This window comes from Erythrolamprus reginae, chromosome 3 (genome assembly GCF_031021105.1).
Source record: "Erythrolamprus reginae isolate rEryReg1 chromosome 3, rEryReg1.hap1, whole genome shotgun sequence".
Lineage (NCBI taxonomy): Eukaryota > Metazoa > Chordata > Lepidosauria > Squamata > Dipsadidae > Erythrolamprus > Erythrolamprus reginae.
In genome coordinates this window covers 62,277,029-62,301,753 of record NC_091952.1, presented here as the reverse complement: position 1 = coordinate 62,301,753, position 24,725 = coordinate 62,277,029, and positions in this window count along the sequence as shown.

Below are 24,725 nucleotides of genomic sequence, written 5' to 3'. Positions count from 1 at the left end.
CCACAATCCTGGCTTTTTAGAAGATTATCAAAACATGGGATAAAATTCATCATGTTTGGTACATGACCTTTAGCATCATTGGCCATAGGCTGTTTTGAAGGAAGGTTCCCCCACTCAGTGGCTTCATCCGATGCCCGGATCTGCACCGCCTCTCTCCAGGAACTAGAGGTTGGAACAACGTTGGGGATTGGAGAGAGATGTCCATGGGAATCACCAGATCCAATTTCCCACAGGGATTGGAGGGTGAGCTCCTCCCACATGACTAAGGGGCGTGGCTTGGGATACAGGTGAAGGTGGCTACCTTCACCTGGTTCAGCAAGGATTTTTTGCCCAATGTTGCCAAGGAAGTTTCTGGTAGGAATTTCCGCCCCATTAGTTTTGGCCTCTGCAGGTCCTTAGTTATGTTGAATTTAAATATTTAAATTTACGTATTTAAAGTTACGTTATTTAAATTTATGTTAATTTAATAAAATGACCCTTATTTAACTGAAATAATTATTTTTTGGGGGTGGATTTTTTAGTCATTTTCACATTGCAAGACAGTAGGCTGAGATGAAATATGATGAATAATTTTATATACAGAAATTGTAGAATTTGTTGCTTCAATGATTGGAATGATATATCATGCTAAGATTCTGAGCCGCTCCAAGTCCTCAGAGAGGGGCGGCATACAAATCCAATAAATAAGTAAATAAAATAAATACAATATAGTGTTCTTACCATGCAGTCATTGTGGTTTATTTAACAAACCACAATTAAAACCATGATGCATAGGCTCATAATAACATCTCTCCAAGCTTTCTAGTGCAACTTTAAAGTGTTAAAGATAGAACCAGCAACATAAATATTATTTCACTTAGAAAAATAATGTAATTTCTTCATAACCATGTTCCAGTAATTATCAACATTCCAACTAGCTGTACAATATTTGCAGATCAATATATAAATATATTTACATAGTATAAATATATTTAAACATTTCAAAGAATATGATCATGCAACATACATATACTTATCTAGGTTAAACATTATTCCCACAATCTGCTAATCTTGAGAGCTTGTTAAAATTATTTTGTTGTTGCTTTTGGCTTTGTGTATGATGCAAACCCAGCTCATTTCATTAGTGTATAGTTCAACATATTATGTGAATTCAGATAATGGCCTCGTGATACATTATAGAAATACACCCAGGATGTATAGTGCATATTATTTCAGCCTGTTAAGGGGTGACAGATCTAAGATGCAACAATCTGGATATCTGCCAGATAGAAGTGAAAAGATATAGAAACATTACATTGTGTAGTCACTGGAATTTCTGCAGGTGAGAAAATAAATAAAATACCTAATGTTGATAAGTTTGAGTTTCCTTTGTGACATACCTCAACTTATTATAGAGCTAGATTTGGTAGCTTCAACCACCATACAAAGACTTTCTAGATAATGTAATATTTACTGGCAATCATATAACAGTTTAAGGCTATGAATTGTCCTCAGAAGTTGGGAATTCTTGCTTTGTGGGAATACAAGTGTTTGGAAACTCAATTATTATTTTTTCTTTCTTTCTTGAGAAAGCATCCCAAACTTTTATACTGACTTAATTTCCTGTGTAGATATCCCTTTGGTTGCAAATGTAGATCTTACATTAGTGTTAATTCAGCAATCTTTTTACTTCTGATAAATTATACATGCCAATTAAATGTGCACCCACACATCTGGTATTTTCAAAACAAAGAGTTAAGAGCTATTTGGCAATATAGATATGCTGCAAGGATATCCAAGGTCATAGGCAGTCTTATCTGGTGCTGTTTAAAATTGGAGGGGAAATGAGAAAGAATTAATTTCTTAGAAAGCTTCTGATAAGATACAGCAACCACTCTGTGGAGCATAGAGTAATTAATGTATTAAATGGACTGACGGCTATCAAGTATCTATAACATTTTTTTTCCTTGAGAGAGGCAGTCTAGTTGTTGCAGACTCGAAGTCCATTATTGAGGAGCTGGTATCCCATGTCCCTTATTTATTTAAGGATTTACTGCTTTGGGAGTGTAGGCAGCCAGGAAGTTATATGGAAATAGGTTCCCAACTGAAGATGTATCATTGCCAATTCTGACAATTGTTTTCACTATATGTACAATCCTATAAGAGTACCATTCCTATGGGGAAGAGAAAGGGGGGGATCAGCTGTTTAAGGGGAGGGGGAATATGTGTATTTTTGATGATTACACAATTTCTTCTGTCATCCAAATAATGACTAGAGTGCCAGAAAATTGATATGTATGGATATGGCCCCCAGAAAGCTTTCCATGGATTAATTTTATCCAAATATTACATGAGATTCTTCAGTGAGTGGGTTTATTCATCATGCTAAGCCGTGGATCATTTTGCAAACAGCATCTGAGTTTACGTTTTTAAACAGAATAAGTAATTTTGCTACCATTTAGCAATATACAAAAAAGCCCCACTATACTTATTCAACTATTTAAATGCCAGTCTAAAGAATGACCATAATAACAAGCAACTGAAGAAAATAGAGTGGGGCAAAAATCAGACTAAATCTACACCACTGGTTACCAATGTGGCACCTATGCCCAACAGAGGGGGAAATTTGATTTTAATGGGGGCAATTGGAACCTTGTTTAAACCAAGTTAATGACATTTTAGGCTTCCTCCACATGAGTAGGAGTTCACTTTTTGAATAGTAAGAATGATATCTCGGGGGGGGGGGCATCAGGATTTTAGAGATGCTTAGGTGGGGCATGGGCAAAATATGGTTGGGAATCACTGATCTAGACATTACAATTGTTGTTGTTGTTGTTGTTGTTATTATTATTATTATTATTATTATTATTAATAATAATAATTAAATTTGTATGCCGCCTCTCTCCGTAGACTCGGGGTGGCTCACAACAATAGTAGCAAAACAATATGTAATACAAATCTAATAATTTAAATTAAAAACCCATAATTTAACAACATGCACACAACACACCATACATAAAAAATATAGGCCTGGGGAAGTTATTTCAGTTTCCACATGCCTGATGGCAGAGGTGGGTTTTAAGGAGTTTACGAAAGGCAAGGAGGGTGGAGGCAATTCTAATCTCAGGGGGGAACTGGTTCCATAGGGTCAGGACCACCACAGAGAAGGCTCTTCCCCTGGGACCCACCAGCTGACATTGTTTAATCAACGGGACCTGGAGAAGGCCAACTCTGTGGAACTTAATCGGTCGCTGGGATTCGTGCGGCAGAAGGCGGTCCCGGAGATATATAAAAATAAATGAAATGGTTCAATTCAGTGTTATCTACCTACCTGATCCTATACAATCCTACCTTATTAGCATGCATCACATTCTTTGTGGCTATAGTCCAGAATTTTATAATATAAATACAGATTTGGAAAAAACAACAACAAATGCTTTCTTAATAGGGGGGCAAAGGTTCAAAAGAACATGAAGAAAACAGACGGAGGATGATAGTAAAAAATAGACTAAACTGCTAAACTGATTAGGAATTAATTAAAGAACTATACCAAAATATTTAATTATGAATGTGATTTTAAGCACCGTAGAAATGAATTTAATCTTTATTTAAGACATTCCACTCCAGGGTTGTCTAACCTGGGTATTCTTCAGATTTGACTCTCATAATTGCTACTCCATTTGAGAGGTCATACAAGTCAAATAAATAGATAGATGATAGATAGATAGATAGATAGATAGATAGATAGATAGATAGATAGATAGATGATAGATAGATAGATAGATAGATGATAGATAGATAGATAGATAGATAGATAGATAGATAGATAGATAGATAGATAAATTTGAATAGTGTGGCCATCAGAATGTAGCATATTAACTCATTCTGATATGTCTGTTAAGTATTTGGATTTTCAAAAGCAAAAAGAACAATTCTACATTGTTTAAAAAGCATAACTCAGCCAGTCCTTCCCTGAGAAGTTGGGAGCAAGAGAATGAAACTTAGCAATTAATATTTATTTGAAAAGTACTGCTGGTACAGGCTTTTGGAAAATAATATGCTTGAGAGAGCAAATTAGTTTCCTGAGGTGACATATTTTATTATGTGCTATTAAGTTGGTGGAAACTATATAGATGGATTTTCTTCAGAAGGTTCTGTCCTCAACTTGGTGTTTCAGGTCTTCTAACAGTCCACCCATTGTCACTATTGCTGTTCTTTTCTTTTGTTCCATTTTCCCACCATCATTACAGACTTTTCAAAGAGCTGGATCATTTCATAATGTGTCAAAAGTATGATAATTGAAATGATATATTAATATAGCTAAGTTTCCAAACCATATTGTCTGTGGGAATCTTTGGTAATTAAGAATAATATGGAACTTTGTTATAAATACATAATTCAATTTCCATCAAAAAAGATTAGACTTTTTATTCCAAAACCTATACCAATTATGCCTACAAAGAATTCTGAACCGAACTACTTGAAGTAACAGTTGACAAAGCTGACCTTTGAAACATTTCTTGCACTGGATGCTATTAAAGGAACAAATATCATATTAACATTAAAAATGGATTCTAAGAAAAGGTTGAGAAAAAAGTATAACCAATGCAATTTACCTTAGAAAAGGATAATTTTAATTCTGTTTCTGTTTTGTCATCTACTTTTTTGTTTTGAATAAATCCAACAATCTTTATTACAAATTCCACGTTATGCATCTTTAAAATTTATAACCAAATCAAAGTTTCACAAATTGCTTTGCACTGCAACCAACCATGGCTGTAGGTTTTTAAAAGCACACTATCTAAAAACTACAACATATTGTAGTTTATAGCAGAACTTGCTTTTATACTGGCCATAGTTTATTACAAAATAGTTTCTGCTAAGTGTACACAGGAACCTTGTCTTAAACCAATGAAGACCTCAAAATGCATTGGTATTTCCCAAAAGCTTTTAAAGAAAACCAATTTCATTAATTAACATTGAACCAGTCAAGATGAAAATAAAGTAAGAAGGGAGTCTAAAAAGCAGGGCAGCAAAGAAATACTCTGAAGAGACTTTCGAGCAGAAAGATGCAAGGCCTGGTAGGAAAAAAACATCTCACTAAGTTTCTGTTTGAGGTGAGGCTAATTCAGTGTAATGAGATTTGAGTAGTGCTCAAGACCCTGCCTTTGCCGCTGGAGACTCCTTATAAACAGTTTTGCTCTTTTAGTCATTATATTTTTATGAAGTTTAATAGGCCTGCAACCTAGAGAGTTGCCTAGATGTTGATTAGCATCGTCTTTTTCTCTCATTAATGTAGAATCTGATTAGCCCTTATTAAACAAATTTCTTCTGCGTTGGCAAACAGTATTGTTCTTATATTAGAAATTACAAGTTTACTTTATCCGAGGGAAAATCTATCTCACTGCCAAGAGTCTCTTGCCAATTAAAAAAATCCCAGGGAAGAAAAAAAAAGAAAATAAGTCATTAACAGCACTATAATAGTTACAGTTGATAAACTGTAGATGGTGATGATCATGTTCAGTTTGTGTTTTGATCATTTCTTTATTTTCATCCATCCATGCATCTTCATCTGCATTGTATAACATTGGATTTTGGGCTCTTTTAAGTTTTGAAATTTGATCAAATTCAGAGAACATATATAACAACTCTTGCATTGGAGTATCATGTTGGATGTAATTGCGTTTAATTAAATACTGAAAAGGCAGCCCAATTATGTATGTAAGATTCTTTTAAGAAATTAAAAACAAGACTTTAAATAGAAATCTAGGTGAATGGGCTCCCTCCATCGCCACCCCCCAAAACCCTAAAATATAAAAAGTAAGGTTGGTTAGGCCACTTTAAAGTATATTAAGAATACTTTTCCATTTATATATATATGTTTATGGTTTTTGTCCTTTTAAATGAAAAACATGTTTCATATTTTATCTTTTTTTGTTTGTTTGTTTGCTTTTGAATTTGTATTTTAACTTTCTGAATAAAAAAAGAATACTTTCTATTTAAAGAATAGGCTTTATAGCTATCAACTTCCTAAAACTTAACATTATTTACATTCACCAGTGGAAGCCTCAGTGAAAATATAATGGCGAACAGCTTCCCTTATTAAAATCTTGCTCTGCAATGCAAGACAGCAGAGATGAATTAGTAGGCTATAAATGTAGTTACTTTTGTGCTGCTGTTTATATAGTATCTATCGCAATTATGCATATTTTCATATGTTAAGTTGAATCTCTCATTCTACCTCACATTATACGCAACCAGAAATGTTTCCCCAAGGTCTGTTCTATTATTCTCTTCTTGCAATAAACTTTATATGAAAGTGTTATCATGATTCAGGTTTTGCTATGCCTGTTTTCACTTTCATCAACAATCTCTATGCCCTTTGTGTTATGATAAGAGAGGCAAATACAGCATTCTTCAACAATTCATGCAAATAGAATATGCTTAACAATGTTTCATTCCTTACCTAGCTTTGGAGAGCTAGGTAAGGAATTTTCACAATAAAGAAGTGCAGGTAAAGCTCTTTTAGAATATTTCCTAAAACATGTCTTTATCATACCAATAATCTAAGTTCTCTGCCATAGAAATGAAAGTGGAAATAATTCTACCAAATAGTAAGATAGGATTTTGTGACAGAAAGTATTTTAAAAAGAAAAAATAATCAATTAGAAAAAAAAGAGTTCACCTATAGAGAGTTCATAGCTATTTAAAATCTAGGGTTGAATGGTTGATGCCTATAATTTAGTCTTTTGTTGGTTTTTTTTTTTGTAGTATTCAATTGTATTTGCCTCTTCTTTTTTGCCCCCTATGGCAGATTACTTGCATTTGGAAAATAGATGCCATTTTTTGAACTTTTGACTTCAAAAATATTATATGATTTTCTCAATTTTTATTTGAATAATTAGTAAATCAATGAACAATATATTTTATAGAACCTTTGGTCATGAATTTTTTAAAAATATATTATAAGGTATATTATTTGCTTATTCTCTTTTTCATTTGTCTTTCCTAGTTTAATATTTTATTGTTATTACTATGCTTTTATTTCTGTATAATTTACTGAGTGCAAACCATTTGAATTAACTGTACCTAATAAAATAATAATTAAAATAAATAAGATTCATTTCAAATGTGACAATTAATAATAGAAGAAGAAAAATTAAATCAGGCATAATTTTCACTGGGCAGACTAAAGGATGAGATCACAAATACTCCAATGTATTGATTGTTGAGCTTGGTTTTTTTTTAGGTAGAGTATAATTTTTAGTAGAGTATAATTTTTAGTTTCCTCACCCAAGACAGATAGATGATTAGAAATAGATAAGAAACACAAACACACTGTTCATAAGATTGTTTGGATGATGGCTATCCTTATAGTTATGCACTGATAATTTAAAAGTGTTACAGAAATTGTATAATAATGAATGGTATTATATGCAAAAATTGAACACAATTTGTTATTTGTTATTATATTGCATAGCAATCATAGCATTGTTCTACCACTAACTGAAGGCCTGGAACATATTCCCTCCTGTATTCCATCTGACCTAAGTTTAGTCTGGTCCCCATAAGTGACTAGAGTTAAAAAAATACCAACCTACAAGGTGAATAATGTTGGCTCAGAAAGTTCACTAAGTGTTTTACCTGGCTGGTACAGCTATTGATGTAATTAGCTCATCTGAATAGTTCAGGGATTTCAGGAGAGGCATTAAACTCAAGTCATTAATTATGTACATTTTCTGACTCCTTTTTGTCAGAACATAAGAATAAAATAAACAGAAATAGATCAAACTTCTATTCAATAGAAACTTTATGTTAATATTACAAAATGCATGGCAGGAGGTGGAAATAACATTAATCTCCTGGGGATAGGAGCCAGCAGGAACTCAAATATTATTAATTGTTACTCACTGGGTAACCAAGCAAGAACCATTTATTATCATTTAACTCCACAACAGCATTACCTTCAGGCTTTCATTAAGGTCATTGCTTGGGCCTGGTAAAATATATAAATATAGTTTTCCCCCTCTAAAAAGTGTCCTTCTGTACCTAACTAACATTTGAAATTTAGGGTAAAACATTACTACAGGAATGTATGCATTCCAGGTATGTGATAATTGAATTTAAATAAGGATAGGATATTAGGCAATTAGGCAAAAACTATTTACCCCTAGTTTATGGCTGAAATGAATTGGAAATGTTTGGTGGTTTTATAGACTACTGGCCATTGGTGATTTCAGTACAATATCTTTAATTATAGTACTATGCTTAATTTCTTGGACACTTCAAGAGAAATGTCTTTTGTTGACACATTTATAGTAAGTTCATCAAGATATAATTTTTCTGGATAATGTGGAATATTTTTTCCTAGATTTCTTTTTGACAACTGGGCTAAATTGACATGGGTAAGATAAGCTGCCAATGGGCTTTTTGTCTCTTAATTGTTTAATCTGATCTCTCTTCCATTACTTTTCCATGTTTCTCAACAACAACTTGCAATTAGCAACAGTTATTCCTGTAATGTTTTGTTGATGCATGCTTTGAGTTTTTCAAAGAATGGACTTATTCTCTCAGTCTGTTAAAATGAATTTTCATGGTAACACAATATTGCAAACATTATAGATTTAGCATAGGCGGATGATGATGACAATGATGATCTATTGGAAAGCATATCATTTTCCATCACGGTAATCTTTTGACAAGAAATTAATTAAAATTAATTTCTGTTTGCTGTTCATTGTCTCTAAAAATGTGTATGTGCTTTTTGCACTGTAGGATTTATATACAAACCATGTGCAGATCAGTCATAAAGTACTCTTATGGTGTAAACAAAATTCTAAGTTAATATGCAGCCTTATTTTATGCTCAGTCTATGCTGACACAAATCTCCAGAACACATTTTCTCTTCACTTTCAAGTTGCATACATGTTAATACAGGATTCTTATATAGTCAGCATGTTGTAATCGACTGCTCGTTTATCTGCTTGTACCTGAATTTACTTGAAGCTTTGCAAGGTGTTAGTACTCTGTACAAGGCACTTGGATTTGCAATATATAAACAAGCTAACAATGGATGGTTTCACTGTATGTATTGAAGTACTATTGCTTTAAATGGTAGTGTTGCAGATTGCCATAAGGGGGAGCCAGAAAGCATGATTGTCTGCTCTCTCTGCTCTTTCTGCTGGTTCACTGTGACTGCTATAGTAAGGTCTGTGTGTTCGATGATAGTTTGATGTATTTCTAAGCTGTAATGATATGTAAGACAAAGACAGGTTTGTAATATTATTATTGTATTGAGAGATATTGACTGATTTGAAGGGGTATGATCAGACTGTTTAATTTGACTATGCTATTTCTAAAGTAAACACTAATGGAACTCTAATGTATCTGTTTTGTGTGACTCAAATCTCCTGGATATCTACTGGAATTCCATATTTCCTCTGTGCATGTCCTTGATAACTCAAAGGTCATTCTGCACGCTCCTTAACAAAAGGTAACATCACTCTGCTTTGCCAGGAAAAGAATCTACAATATGCATCCTCTCAAAATATGCAAATTCCAGAATTGAAAAATTGCATTTAATAGATTGACCATGTTTCAAAGGCATATTGCCTTAGGTTTTGAGAGTTCATTGAAAAGGTGCCTGTAGAGGTTTCATCTTTTTATTATGGTAAAAACTGAAAAGTTACTTGATCATTTGTTCTGTAGCCAGTCCATGCATGCCCTGAAGGGCAAACATCTTACAAAGGAATGAGAAATTTGTGCCTGGGAACAGATCAAGATTACTGGCAATGGGAGGCAGGACAACTATTTCTCTTCCTCAGAAACCTCCACATATTTCTGACCACCTGCAGGTATCTGGTCTGGTCTTTAGAATAAAAGGTTTAATGAGTAAATGGTTCACATTTTGCTGATGCATTTGGTGCTGAAATTTTATGCTAAGGGAATCATCATGCATAGGCATTTTTTGTGGCTGTCTAAGGAAGAATCCATCAGATAAAGATATTCATGAGAAACATAGGAGGCAACAGAAGCAAGCAAGTTTCTGATCAGGCATTAGAACATGACATGTAATTGACTATGTTTCAGTTCCTTACTCCGATCATTATTCATATGTTTGATTAAATAAAATACATAGTTTGTCCTAAAATGATAGCAATGAAGTTAGGCAGCAGGATCCAGAAACTCTTAGAAGAGGGCACTCTTTAGAGGTTTGTAGGATAATGTAGTTGCCTAATAATGATATTTTCTGAACTTACTTCTGTGTCCACTAATCAATTTTAATAAATCTTATACTCAGGCCATTGCAGTTGTCATGGGATGCATTTTCTGCCATTAGGAGAAAGTTGAATTATGGATATACTACATGTGCTCAGTGAAATATTTTATATGTTATTTCAAGAAACAAAATGAAAAAAACATATGCCACATACGGTGTGATCAAGGGAAAAGCTTTTTAGAAGCACTGATGTAGGTACGGGAAAGAATTTGAGAGTTTTATATAAGGCAGAGGCATAAGGCAGAGGCAAACATTCTATTCTAGAATTTGAGAGTTTTATATGAGGCAGAGGCGAGTTGTTCCTGGTTTGGACTGGTTTTATAGAATCAGTAGTGGGAATTTCCCCCTGCTCGCCGAACTGGGAGCAATTGCCAGCTGGCCACACCTCTGAACTGCCTGTAATGGTGGTGCCTAAGGCATGCACAGAAGCCAAGATTTTGGCACTGTGCATGCTTGAAGCAGCCACACAGCACACAATGTGTGTGCAGCCATGCAGTGCAGGAGGAAGCAATAATAATAATAATTAATAATAATAATAATTTATTAGACTTGTATGCCACCCATCTCCGAAGATTCAGCAAAACTGGCAATGAGGTAATTGAGAACTGACTCCTGGGCAAGGCTAATTAGAGGAGATGTCAGTATTCACAAATATATAGAATTAGAATTAGAATAGAGTAGAATAGAATAGAATGGAATAGAATAGAATAGAATTCCTTATTGGCCAAGTGTGATTGGACACACAATCAATTTGTCTTTGGTGCATATGCTGTCAGCGTACATAAATGAAAATATCCCTTTGTCAAAAATCATGAGACAATGATTATCATGGGGTCAAATAAGAAATGAAGAAACAATCAATATTAATAGAAATCGTAAGGATACAAGCAACAAGTTACAGTCATGCAGTCATAAGTGGGAGGAGACGGGTGATAGGAATGATGAGAAAGAACTAGCAATAAGGTAGTGCAGACTTAGTAAATAGTTTGACAGTGTTGAGGGGATTATTTGTTTAGCAGAATGATGGCGTTTGGAAACTAACTGTTCTTGTGTCTAGTTGTCTTGGTGTACAGTGGTCTATAGTGACATTTTGAGGATAAGAGTTGAAACAGTTTATCTCCAGGATGCATGGGGTCAGTAAATATTTTTACAGCCTTCTTTTTGACTCATGCAGTATACAGATCCTCAATGGAAGGCAGGTTGACAGCAATTGCTTTTTCTGCAGTTCTGATTATCCTCTGAAGTCTGTGTTAGTCTTGTTGGGTTGCAGAACCAAACAATTATAGAGGTGCAGATGACAGGCTTAATGATACCTCTGTAGAACTGTATCAGCAGTTCCTTGGGCAGTTTAAGCTTCCTGAGTTGGTGCAGAAAGAACATTCTTTGTTGTGCTTTTTTGATGACGTTTTTGATGTTAGGACTTGAGATATGATAAAACCTAGAAAATTGGAGGTCTCTACTGTTGATACTGTGTTGTCTAGTAATGAGAAAGGTGGACGGATGGAAGGGTTTCTCCTAAAGTCTGCCACCATTTCTATGGTTCTGAATGTGTTCAGTTCTAGATTGTTCTGGTCGCACCACAAGGCCAGTTGTTCAAGCTCCCGTCTGTATGTAGTTTCATCATTGTCTCGAACGAGACCAATCACTATCATCTGCAAACTTTGGTAGTTTAACAGATGGATTATTTGAAATGCAGTCATTGGTATATGGAAAGAAAAGAAGTGGTGAGAGTACACAGCCTTGGGGAGAGTGGCTGTGCTAATTGTACAGGTATAAAGAAAGAGTATTAGTCATTGTTTTCAAGATCTAATAAACTATTTTAAGAATCTCTTTTCAGAACAACAGTTTCCAAAGATCAGAACTTCTTTGTATGGTTTAAATTATATATTTCCATTCTGATATTTGTTTCCCCTTTTTAAGCAATAGGTTACAGAGTAATATGAAAAGGCTCTTTGCTTACATTTGTGCAACTCTCAAAATAAGTAATCCTAATCCCTTTTAGGAGCTTTTATATTGTTTGAAAACCCAACTCTTTATAACTGCGCTCAAGCTTATCCCATAGAAATAAAAGTAACAAAATGAGCCATATCAATGAATTCAGATTTTCCAATGGAAAGAGTGGTCTTTTCATTGACATGTGTGTTGTTGACATCTTGACAAAATGCCTATTTTTCAGACTTCAGATGTGCCCTGTAGTGTTGTGATTTTGACAGATCCCACAAGCTGAGCAGGGTCAGCATGGGTTAATATTGGCTCTGGAGCTTTCCAAAGAACATTGTATTGTAGTAGGGATAAATATTCAGAAGGTGACCCTATCTCTTCTGACTGAGAAAATATTTTGGTCTGTGTGATAGTTATATAACATACACATATTTAGCTATTGTAGTCATCCTTTCACTTGAAAGATATAATCCAGTGCTTAACTATCAGCCGTGGATATCGAACCAGGGACCATTAGTTTTATACCAGCTTTATACCAAGTGATATTGCCTCAGGTTTTCTTCTGAAAATAATTTCATTCATTTAAATGCATATGTTTGTATTTGTAGGCTTATGTTCCTAAGTTAAAGACGCTCTGTGTGTGTGTGTGTGTGAATGTGTATAATTCTGAATGTTTATGAGTGTGTATTTACCACCCACACAAGTATATTATAAAATAACACAATAAAAATTATGTGCAGAGCCAAAGAAGTAGAAATTCAATAATCACTGACTTGCATAAAATAGAAAACTGCTCTTAAAAGCATTAGAAGAACAGAAGGATTAGTGGCAGCATGAAACACAATATAATTTCCTTCCCCTTTCAGAAACTAATTTAATTGATTTATTTCAAACATTTGTAAGCCAACTATAAGGGCAAAGGCTCTCCTGAGACAGCTTGCAAGAGTGCCAGTTGAGATTACCATGGCTATTTATGCAGTGCCAAAAACAAGGACATGCATTGCACACAAAAAGGAGAAAAGGATACAGATTTGCATCCAATGAGCATAAATTAATCTATATGGATAGAAGCACATTGAGAAATAATGATTATCATTTAGAGAGAAAGAAAATACCTCCTACTATAATGGAGGAGATTAAGACCCGTTGACCTGTGAATCTGCTGAGACACTCGTGCCCTCATTTTCTCCCCCTTCCTTATCTTTAAACTGAACTGCACAGTTCTCATATGGAGGCCTATCCAGTGTCATATAGTCTGGAGGACAGAAGGAAAAGGGGGGGACATGATCGAAACATTTAAATATATTAAAGGGTTAAATAAGGTCCAGGAGGGAAATGTTTTTAGTAGGAAAGTGAACACAAGAACAAGGGGACACAATCTGAAGTTAATTGGGGGAAAGATTAAAAGCAACATGAGAAAATATTATTTTACTGAAAGAGTAGTAGATCCTTGGAATAAACTTCCAGCAGACGTGATAGATAAATCCACAGTAACTGAATTTAAACATGCCTGGGATAAACATATATTCATCCTAAGATAAAATACAGAAAATAGTATAAGGGCAGACTAGATGGACCATGAGGTCGTTTTCTGCCATCAGACATCTATGTTTCTATGTTTCTATGTTTAGCAATGCTAATCAGCTTCTTTTTCCTTCTACAGATAGCGATGATGATGATGATGATGATGATGATGATGATGATGATGATGATAATATCTTCTTTTGAAAAAACGAATCATAGACTAGTTTACGTTGAACTTCTAACAGATCCAAAATTCTAGGTGTAACAGTACATTTTCAACAATCACAAAATGTTGATTATGCTGATTATGCCTATCAGATTGAACAGAAATTTCTAGATATAAGGATGTTTGTGAGGAAGGAAACAATACAACACCTCCCTTCCCATCTCCATGCACTTGTTTTTATTAATTGGGATATTTTAAAAAAATGATACTGATGTAAATGAAAATATTTGTAAACTATGCATAACATTAACAGACAATCTTCTTTCCTTAAAATTATTTCTAAAACCAGACATAATGAGATTTTTTTTAAAAAAATGAATATTTCTTATGTAAGACAATTTTTTTAATAGGATTAGTAGTGAGGTGGGATTCTAGCTATTTCTTAATCTGAAAAGAGATTAGAATTGCCCCCACCCTCCTTGCCTTTCGTAAGCTCCTTAAAACCCACCTCTGCTGCCAGGCATGGGGGAATTGAGATGCTCTTTCCCCCTGGGCCTTTACAATTTCATGTGTGGTATGTCTGTATGTATGTTTGGTTTTTTATATTAATGGGTTTTTAAATCATTTTTAGTATTTATTGGATTATTATTGTACATTGTTTTATTACTGTTGTTAGCCTCCCTGAGTCTCCGGAGAGGGGCGGCATACAAATCCAATAAATAAATAAAATAAATAAATAAATATGACACAGAGACTCTATTTCAGAGCCTCTTTTTCTGATGAAAGAAGTATTGTTTTTTTAAAAAAAAAGTAAAGTAAATTGTTTTTTCCATCTGTTCTAAAAAGGAAGGGAAATACAGCTTCTGCTTTCTTTCTGACTATAAAAGAACAGAATAGAATAGAATTTTATTGGCCAAGTGTGATTGGACACATAAGGAATTTGTCTTTGGTGCATATGCTCTCTGTTCATAAAATAAATGATAAGATTGTCAAGAATCATAAGGTAAACACTTAATGATAGTCCGGGTACAAATAAGAAACAGATCACCATATCACAGCTCCCTTGTCTAAAGAAAAGAAAAATAAACTTGCTTCAAGGTTCCTTCCCTGTTTCCCTTACCATCCCTTTTGAGAATGGATGGAAAATATACTGCCTTTCTGCAGATAAAGGAAGGAGGAAACTGGAAAAAAGCAGCATGTGAAGGTAGGAGGGAAAGATTGAGTTGAGTTGAAATAAAGTAAGGAAAAGCCACAGTAAATGGCTGAGCATATGGGCATGATATGGAAAGTGCGTCATTTTATAATATCTATGTAAAAGGCAAAATAGAAATTGGAATGGTCCAGAAATATAGGCGGAAGAGGAGGGACTAAACCATGAGTACATTTATATATACAATGAGAGCGTATGCACCAAAGACAAATTCCTTGTATGTCCAATCACACTTGCCAATAAAGAATGCTATTCGGTTCTGTTCTGTTCCGTTCTGTTCTGTTCTGCTCTATTCTATTCTATAAGGGACATGTAAAGAGTAACGGGAATTCATAGGAAAGCAGTGTTAGATAGGACAAGAGAATATAAATGTTTGGAGATTTGAAAAACATGTTCATATGTCAAATACAGGTTTCTCCTAATTCCCCGGTAAGATACATGGGCACAGAAGTCACATTTTCCTATTTCTGCTGTAGAGGCCCTTAAATGGCAGGAATGCTGTTCCGGTGGTGGAAATTGAGTACATAGCCTAGCTTCATTGCCACCAGGCATGCATGCGCTGTGAAAGTGCAATTGGTACAATTCCGGTAAAAATTACCAGCAATTTTTGCCCAAATCTTGCTGTCAGAAGGACGTCCACATGAGATTTCAGCTGCTGCACATGCGAAACAGCCAAATCTCAATGCGGCACCTAGAGTGCCAGCTCGGGCCAGCAGCAACAGTGGCTTGTCCAAGCTCTGTCCGCATGGCCTGCTTTCTGTTCTTCTCCACTGCAGGCATTTCTCGGCGCAGCGATGGCGGCCCGAGTGAGTCTTTGGGAACAGTGTGGAAGAGAACAGAACAGGCCACGTGGCTGGAGCTTGGCGCCATCCAGCCTCCTCCCCATGCCACATGCCATCTTCTCAGCACGGTGAGGGAGAAGCTGTCATGCAAGCACTGGAGAGAAAGGTAAGGTAGGCGGCAGGGGGGAGCACTAGGGTCTCTCACGGTGTGTGGGCAAATGGGGAGGGCAAGTGGTGGGTGTAACTTATCTGATTTTTGCTGTCTTCGGCTTTTTTGCTTCTGTGCCTTTGCAGAAGCAAAAAAAGAGCTGGAAATGGCAGAAATTTGGTTTTTGCGCATGCACAGAAGCTGAATCCAGCACCATGCACATGCACTCCTGTCCCCATTCCAGTGGTGCTGGGAATGGTGGCCTGTCGCTGTGTACATGAATGATAAATATGCAATTATCAGAAGCAAGAAGTATTGATGCTTTTACAAGGATTTCCTCTTGTTTTTTTGATCCAGAGACAGGTAGATCAGTTGCTCTTCTACAGTAGTCTTTAAAACACAAGAAATGGGATAAATATTGGCAGTGGCATCCATTTATTTATCTGTAGAAAAAAGAACAGTACCTAACTGATCTTTATTGAAGTTAACAAATCTGAATATTAGAGGCTGGCGAAAATTTAAAAGCACAGTACTTTGGATGAAGGCAATAGGAAATGGCTTCCATCTTATTGGCAAGAAAAATATATGGCAGTTCCAAGAATCAAATTCAACTGGAAGGATTCTTATTTTTTATATCATAATCATCTTCATCAGCACAACACATTATCTCTAGGCTAACTTAGAACTATTTATTTGAAAACATAGCATATTCTATTCTTGAGAGTTTATCTGAATTTCCCTGAATTTTATATTGGCTTTAACACAGAGGATGGATGGAAATACTATGTTGGGAATCATTAACAATCTGACCATGAGCGAGGATTAGACTGTGGGGAAACCACTTGGCATCTCCTTATCCAACCTTGTTATCTCCTTGCCAATCCATTTCAACCCCCATTTTCATAGACACAATAGTCAAAGCTGACCCAGACACATACAGACCAATCATTCTTATTCCTAAAAGCACTCCAAAATGCATAATAACAGCCACATATTCATGGGAGGACTGGCATAAAGAAAATGAATTGTTAATACTTCCCCTGTAAATTACAATTTCACTCCATCAAACTGTTGGATATGCAACATATGGAGTTGACCCTTCTTGTGTATCTTTATTCTTGTCACAGCCGGCTCCAAGAAAAGTAGCTTCTTAGGACTGGGGTCTAGGAAGGATTATTTCTGCTTGCACACAAACTTTAGTTATGAAATTTTCCTTGGATGAATCTACTCACCTTTTCTCCCACCCAAATCTCTCCTCTCCTCCATCCAAAATATCTGTAGGTTACAAGCCACCAACGTATAATTTAACATTAAAGCTCACATTATAAAGAAAATTGTTATTTCCTAATTTCTCAGAAATAAGCGCCATTGAATATGGTACATAGACAAAGCAAGATTTTATTGTACTAGTATAATATATATTTATCATTAGAAATAAACCCCGAGGAATGTTGCTGCACATTTGTTTTAACAGAATAGTAAACTATGAATTTTTGTCCACTTCAAAGGGCTTCAAGGCTAAATAATTTAAGCTAAGTTTAACTGAAAGTATAGCAATATAATAATTAAAATAGATTTATTTTACTTTTGTTTTAAAATAAATCCAATTACAAATAAAAATATCCAAGATATCCATCATTGTTGTTAGCCGCCCCAAGTCTGCGGAGAGGGGGCGGCATACAAATCCAATTAATAATAATAATAATAATAATAATAATAATAATAATAATAATAATAAAAAAGAGGAAATATAAAAAAATAAGGTGAGAGAAAATATAAATGGAATGACCTACCTATTCTAAATACTATTCAAATAGTGGTTACATTGAAGCATTATGGTGTATTAAGTCATAATGTGGTGTTTCAAGAAAAAAAATGACTACAGCTTAAAGTCAGTGGGCAAAATGGTTTAATTCTGAAGATGTTTTTCACTGGAGAGAACATAAAATATAGCAAAGCCAAGGTCAATTCTAATGATTGACAACACATATTTATAGTGAGCCAAAAAGCAATTAAACTGTCTATAAACTAGATTAAAATTATTCCATTATTGTGCTTTTCCACAAAAAAATAGGGAATAAAATAATGCATTGACTGAATTCACTTATTGCACTCATCTCACTGTGCCAGCATTTTCCGACCCAAGCAATTTCCAGATGAATTTTTTTTAAAGGGGGGGGGGAGGCCCCAAATCACTCCCAATGGAAACATCCGCTTATTGGCATGATAGTTGCACTTTTGGGTGAGTGAAAATAAGAGTAGGAACATTTGGAATACAAAGTGCTCCTATTATTAACATCCCCTGGGATTTTTAGTAATTGTTTTAAGATTATAACAATAGCAATTACAACAAATTTAAAAAAATCAAAGAATAAACAGAAAGATTGGAAGCAGAAAAGGAGGAAAACAAGAAAAGATAGAAAAAGAAATAGAAATTAAAGGAAAAAAAGAACATAGTAAAGAATTTGTGGGTATGTACATACATGCACACACACATATATATGACACACACATACATATATATGATAAAAAAGGAAGATGTTTTTATTTAATTTATTTATTTGTTTTGTCGAGCATGTATTGGTGGTATACAAAGATATAGATAGATAGATAGATAGATAGATAGATAGATAGATAGATAGATAGGAAGGAAGGAAGGAAGGAAGGAAGGAAAAGGAAAGGAAAGGAAAGAAAGAAAGAAAGAAAGAAAGAAAGAAAGAAAGAAAGAAAGAAAGAAAGAAAGAAAGAAAGAAACTACCTACCTCCATCAAAACGTATAAACAATTTTTGTAACTTATTGTCTTCTCCTAAAACCCAGGGAATTTATTAAGGAGAGTCAGATATCCCCACCTGCCAGCCATCCTACTATTTAACCATTTATCTAAGCCAGGGGTCTGCAACCAAAGAGCCATTTGGATCCATTTCCCCCAGATAACAAAACACATGGAGCCACAAAACCTGGGTGGGCATGACCAACTTGATGTCACTCAATCCCACTCATTCACATGACCCCCCCCTCCCAGCTATGCCTACCCAGGTTTTGTGATTCCTATTTCTCCCCCCTCCCCCCTCTCCCTTTCTCCCTCTCCCTCCCTGTCATCTCTTTCTCTCTCTCTTCCACTCATCTGTCCCTGTCTTTCTTTTAATCCCTCTCTCCCTTTCTCCCTCCCTCTCCCTCCCTCCCTCCACCCCTGTCATCTCGTTTTCTCTCTCTCTCATCTTTATTTCCTTCTATTTTCCTCTCTCCCAGTCATTTATCTCTTTCTCTCATTTTTCTCTTTCTCTTCCTTTCTCTCCCTCCCTCTCAACTCTTTCCCTTTCTCATCTCTCTTTCTCTCACTCTTTCTTTCCCTACCCCCTTCTCCCCCATGTCTCTTTTTCCTCTCTCTTTCTCCTTCTTTATCTCCCTACCTCCCCACTCTCTCATATCTCTCTCTTTCCCTCTTTCTCTCTTATCTCTCTTTCTGTCTGTTCCTTCCTTCCTTCCTCTCTCTTTTCTCTCCCCCCCCTTCCTCCATCTCCCCCACTCCCCACCTCTACTTCCCAAAAGTGTTCCCTCTAATTTTTTTGGGGGGTGGGCAGAAAAGTATAGTGTCTGAGCAGCAGTCCCTTCAGGACTGGGCGGCACAGAAAAAAATAAATAAATAAATAAATAAATACTGTGTGTCTATAACAGTGAGCTCATAATAGGCAAACTCTATCAATATCAAAATGCCACTTAAATAGTTGAGCTAGTTTCAAACTAGATTTTGATTTTCTTTCTCTCTTCCTTACTCCCATTCTTTTTCTTTCTCTTTTCCTTCCTCTCTTTTTTCTATCTGTTTCTCTCTCTTCCTCTCTTCCTCTCTCTCTCCTTCCCTCTCACTCTTTCCCTCTCGGCTTCTGGGCAGGTTTGGAAAACTCTGAGTTGATGATGATTTTTAAGTGAGCGATTGCTCACTGCTCAGTTTAGAGGGAACTATGCTTCCCAACCCACTCACCCAGAGAATAGTTGCAAGGAAATTCAGCCATGTTCTCTCTGTTTCTGCAAAAGTAAACTTTGTGTTGTAAAAGGAGTGACATTCAAGCTGTTTCATCACAGTGCCAAAAGATTGCTGCCTTAGATCACTGCATGCACTTCAGAAAAGCATCATCCCAAGCAGCTGCACACTCACACAGGCATGCATACACATCCTGAAACTTGGTCCAAAGTGGCCAGAAAATATAATCCCCGGGTGCCCCCAAAGACACTTGACACTCACAAATCACGACACTTCTTTCTTTTTGCCTCGCAGATGAGGGTGGAGGAAGGACAGGTTTAGGATAATGGGTCCCACTCCCCAAGATCCACCTCTGCTGTTTTTTCCCAACCCTCTTTGCTGGAGACCACAACAAATGCACAATGAAATTGGAATGCTGTTGCCACCCAAAGGCAAATACAGGGGCCCTTTGCTCTGCACAGTACCACCATGACAGGGTAACAGCTCTTTCATAACTCTGCCATGACGGGGCCACAAGGAGCTTTACTGCATGCAGTTAAGTCATATAACCCACTTTGGGGTTTTTTCAGGCTTAATATCAGATTGGATATGAAAGCTAGACATTAGAGAAACATCTTTCAGCTGTGGCGAGGGGGACGTTTGCCCAGGTTCGCCTTGTGCACCAGTTGCGACCCTACTTGGACCGGGAGTCACTGCTCACAGTCACTCATGCCCTCATCACCTCGAGGCTTGACTACTGTAACGCTCTCTACATGGGGCTACCTTTGAAAAATGTTCGGAAACTTCAGATCGTGCAGAATGCAGCTGCGAGAGCAATCATGGGCTTTCCCAAATATGCCCATGTTACACCAACACTCCGCAGTCTGCATTGGTTGCCGATCAGTTTCCGGTCACAATTCAAAGTGTTGGTTATGACCTATAAAGCCCTTCAGGGCACCGGACCAGATTATCTCAGGGACCGCCTTCTGCTGCATGAATCCCAGTGACCAGTTAGGTCCCACAGAGTGGATCTTCTCCGGGTCCCGTCAACTAAGCAATGTCGCCTGGCGGGACCCAGGGGAAGAGCCTTCTCTGTGGTGGCCCCAGCCCTCTGGAACCAACTCCCCCCAGAGATTAGAACTGCCCCCACCCTCCTTGCCTTTCGTAAACAACTTAAAACCCACCTCTGCCGCCAGGCAATGGGGGAATTGAGATCCTCTTTCCCCCTAGGCCTTTACAATTCTATGCATGGTATGTATGTATGTATGTTTGGTTTTTATATTAATTGATTTTTAATCATCAATACCAAATTACTATTGTACACTGTTTGATTGTCGCTGTTAGCCGCCCCGAGTCTCTGGAGAGGGGCGGCATACAAATCCAATAAATAAATAAATAAATAAATAATCATTGTGTTCCTTTGAATTAAACATGTTAAAGTAGGAAAACATGCAGGGATGCTTTCCATCTCAATTCACATAAAACAAAATGAAAAAATAAAACAGGTACTTCTTTATAGGAACTCATCTGCCACGTTATTTCTTAGAATGAATAGATTACCTGTTGAACGATTACACTATTAACCAGTTATGCCGTAAATTGTCTTTCAGATATTGTATATCATTAAAGCAAGAAGACATTTATGCAATCCTTATTTCTTCTATGCTTGTGTGATTTGCATTTAATGAAGGAAAATAAAATGAAGCAAATTTATGCTTTCTAGTCCTTAAAACCATTTGTTTGATTTTACTCCCCTTTAATTTTAGCTCATATTCTCAGGTAGATTACATGCCATCAAACAGATATAGAATTAGTACTCATATAGCTTATTTTTTCTTCATGACATTCTGTTCCTAATCTGATCCTTCAGGACTTCTAATGGTGCATCCGTTCAACAGCGTAATTATGCCTATCTACCTTACTTCTGGTAATTCTCTTCTTTTCCGTCCTCTTACCTTTTCCAGCATTAGAGCCTTTCCTGACATTTTATATTTTGATGAATTTTAAATGTAGAGTTTTGTTCTATCAATATTTCACTTTTCCCCCACTTCCTTTCCCTTTTCATTACAAAAATGGGTGCATTTTACACATTTTACACATAAATTTGATAAAATGCATATTTCTAAGTAGCTCCACTTCAATAACACAATACATTTTCATGAAAAACATTTTTAATTGAAAAACAGGATTGCACAAATTACAGAAGTGCAAATGAGTACTACTGTTTCATAACATCTATCAGTTTTGGAAGAATTTCCATGTCCATGTGCAATCAAATATTGCTGCATAGAACAAGATCAAGAAATGTTGTGGTAGGCAGGCATCTTTATTGACATAGGGAACCAAACCACATAAAAATCATAGATACAAAATTTTCAAGAAATCTTAATACATATATAGTGAAAGCAAATTTTCTTGTTGGTTCCAAGGATTGTAAAGTACAAGATAAATATAGAGGGAGGGAGGGAGGACGGATGAAAAGAAGGAAGGGAGGGAGGGAGGGAAGGAAGGAAGGAAGGAAGGAAGGAGGAAAGAAGGGTCCTACTTGTAAAGTCACTCACAACAATATATTACTCATAACAATATATTTAGTGACTGCTCAGTTACAACAGCACTAAAAAAAGTGACTTATGACTGTTTTTCATACTTATCACTGCAACATCCCCAGGATCATTTAAATAAAATACAGGTGTTTGGCAACTGACTCATATTTATGACATCCCAGGTCATGTGATCACCTTTTGCAGCTTTCTGACAAGCAAAGTTGATGGGAAAGCCAGATTGATTTAACAACCAAGCTACTATTTTAAGAACTCCAGTGATTCACTTATCAACTGTGGCAAGAAAAGTTGTAAAATGGAGAAAATCACTTAACAAATGACTCCTTTAGCAACATGAATTTTGTTTCAATTATGATCATAAGTCAGGGACTACCTGTATTGAACATGGTGGCAAACGCTTGAGACCCACGTATACTGTTGAACTCAGCCTCTTTCACCAACATCTGAGAATCTTTAAAACCCAAATACCTTTTAGTCCATATTTTTGTTTGACTTTGCTGTTGTTATTATCCTTAGTATTGCAATGTAGCACAGGCTGAACTCTTGACCTTCAGGTACAGAACCAAATGGTTCAGTTGTGTGCCTGGTTTTCCAATTGCCCAGTTCAGTTCTTCCTATTTTGATGCCTTCCAGCTTTATTAGATTACAACTGCCTTCAAGGAAGCCACCAGAATGTGGCAGGGCCAAAGTGCATTGTATGCACAATTATGTCCAGGTGAACCTTGTCAGACCTTCTAATGTGAAGGTCAGCAGTACAGCTGGCAGGGCAGACTGACATTGTCTTTAGGGTCAGCAGAACAGTTCTGCTCACTTTTGCTATAAATATATGGAGAGACCTGAGTAAATATGTAAAGAAAGATTGAGATTTAAATGTTATTTTAATCAGAGTAGACAAATGGAATTTCCATGCCTTTAGATTTTTATATTGCCTGGACTGTTAATCTGTACAAATAAAAGAAGGAAAATTAATATCCACTGAATAATGGCTCTACAATTAAGCCACAAGTCTATAATGTAAATGATCACCATTTCAAGAGATGAGTAGCTGTTTTGTTAATGCTCCGTAGTCAGTTGAAAAATAATGAATAATCTCAGGAATTGAAATATAAAGTGTTTTGGAGATCCTTCCCACTCGCTGGGGAGGTGAGTAGCAGCAGGGCTAACGCCCTGGCTGCCTTGAACCCAAGACTTGGCTTGGGGGGGGGGGGTCATGTTCAGGGAATAAACAGTTAAAAGGGGCCCCAACACTTACTGCCTTTTAATTGAAAACAAATATTTTCACTACTGTATTGAATGCAAGATAAGTAAGGCAAGTGTCCCTGGCTCAGGACTGAGTCGAAAGAGGAGGAACTCAGGACTGAGTCGAAAGAGGAGGAACTCAGGACTGAGTCGAAAGAGGAGGAACTCAGGACTGAGTCGAAAGAGGAGGAACTCAGGACTGAGTCGAAAGAGGAGGAACTCAGGACTGAGTCGAAAGAGGAGGAACTCAGGACTGAGTCGAAAGAGGAGGAACTCAGGACTGAGTCGAAAGAGGAGGAACTCAGGACTGAGTCGAAAGAGGAGGAACTCAGGACTGAGTCGAAAGAGGAGGAACTCAGGACTGAGTCGAAAGAGGAGGAACTCAGGACTGAGTCGAAAGAGGAGGAACTCAGGACTGAGTCGAAAGAGGAGGAACTCAGGACTGAGTCGAAAGAGGAGGAACTCAGGACTGAGTCGAAAGAGGAGGAACTCAGGACTGAGTCGAAAGAGGAGGAACTCAGGACTGAGTCGAAAGAGGAGGAACTCAGGACTGAGTCGAAAGAGGAGGAACTCAGGACTGAGTCGAAAGAGGAGGAACTGAGGTATTAAAATGCTATTCATATCTTTTTCAGACTCAGTCCTGATTGGCAAAGAGCTGTATTTTTCCCATTCTTAGAGACCAGATCCACCTACTATGGAGAATTTAATATGGGGTTGATTTTTTAAACTAGCTTGCTCTTCATTCAGTCTTGATTTAAAGCTGCTTATGTCAGGGGCGGTTTTCAGTTGAATTTTGCTACCGATGCATACGTGTTCCACCACTTCTCCACATGCTCAGGACCACATTACAAGCCGAAACACAGCTGAAGAGCTTCACAGGTGTGCTTTGGGTGAAGAATAAAGGTTGGCATTAAGACGAGAGCAGATTACATTGGCT